At 28.5% G+C, this 1,040-nt stretch overlaps 1 long non-coding RNA gene across 1 annotated transcript; it reads right to left on the bottom strand.

The window, feature by feature from the left end:
• On the bottom strand, nucleotides 696–1,034 carry LOC110264501. The gene is made up of 2 exons (XR_002350678.1): nucleotides 914–1,034; nucleotides 696–803 (listed from the first exon to the last, which is right to left on the bottom strand). It is a non-coding gene; the product is annotated as an uncharacterized LOC110264501 (long non-coding RNA).

The raw sequence follows: 1,040 nt of genomic DNA, 5'->3' as shown, positions 1-1,040 counted from the left end.
ATATTTAAAAAAAAAAAAAAACCACCAAGAAGCTTAAATGATTGTATCTTCTTTAAAATACGATGATTGATCCCCACCCAAATAATAATAACTTGAGGAGTAAGGTCGCTGAACGCCAATGACTATTGTTTGATATACAGGTCAATTAGTCAATTACTTTCTTGTTCTTTTAGTCAATTACAGAAATAGCAGATATAATCATATAGTCAAAAAATCTGTATTCTAAAAGTATTCAATAAATTTTAATAAAAAAAATAACATCTAAAATAATATATATATATATATTATATGCTAACAATACCCATAATTATCTAATTATATATTAGAGTCATGTTTGACTTGTATCAAAATAAAAAGAAAGTATTTTCAATGTCATTAGCATGTCCCAAAAAACATAGATAATTAAATAAAACAAAACAACAATTATTTAATATAAAATATTTTAAAATTTGAATAGTATCTATTCTCTCAATAAACATTAGTCATAGCCAAGACTCTACCAAACCTTTAAAACATGCTCCTTTATCTCCATTACATGAAAAACCTCATGTTTCACAGCAGCTACTTTTTAATGGAAGGAGCACCAGACATGTTGAACTCATCCAACAGACGTTTCAAACAAAATAAAACAAAAAAGTATAATTAAGATTTTAACCAAAAAATAAATTCCAAAAATATAAAAGAGGCCATATAAGTGAAGACTAAATGAATACCCTCACAACAGGTTTTTTAATAACAGACAAATTTTCCACAATTGGATCAGGTGACTCATCACAAACAGAACATCCATCTTCACCTCGAGGCTACATAAAAAAACAATGAAAAAAATAAATAAACAGAATCTCATATTTGGCAAATTAATCCTTAATATACATAGTCTAAAAATTAACAAAAAATAAAGAAGAAATCATACATGCATAGGGTTAATAGGACCAGCACGGGGTACACCAGATTTTACTGGGCCTTGAGTGTCCCTCCACCTCGGTAAATTGGAAGAATCAGAACGTATCACCGATACATCATAAGAATCGCACCATCCA

This window comes from Arachis ipaensis, chromosome B07 (assembly GCF_000816755.2).
Source record: "Arachis ipaensis cultivar K30076 chromosome B07, Araip1.1, whole genome shotgun sequence".
NCBI lineage: Eukaryota > Viridiplantae > Streptophyta > Magnoliopsida > Fabales > Fabaceae > Arachis > Arachis ipaensis.
The sequence above is the reverse complement of the archived record's forward strand: the minus strand, read 5'-3'. Positions and strand labels throughout refer to the sequence as shown.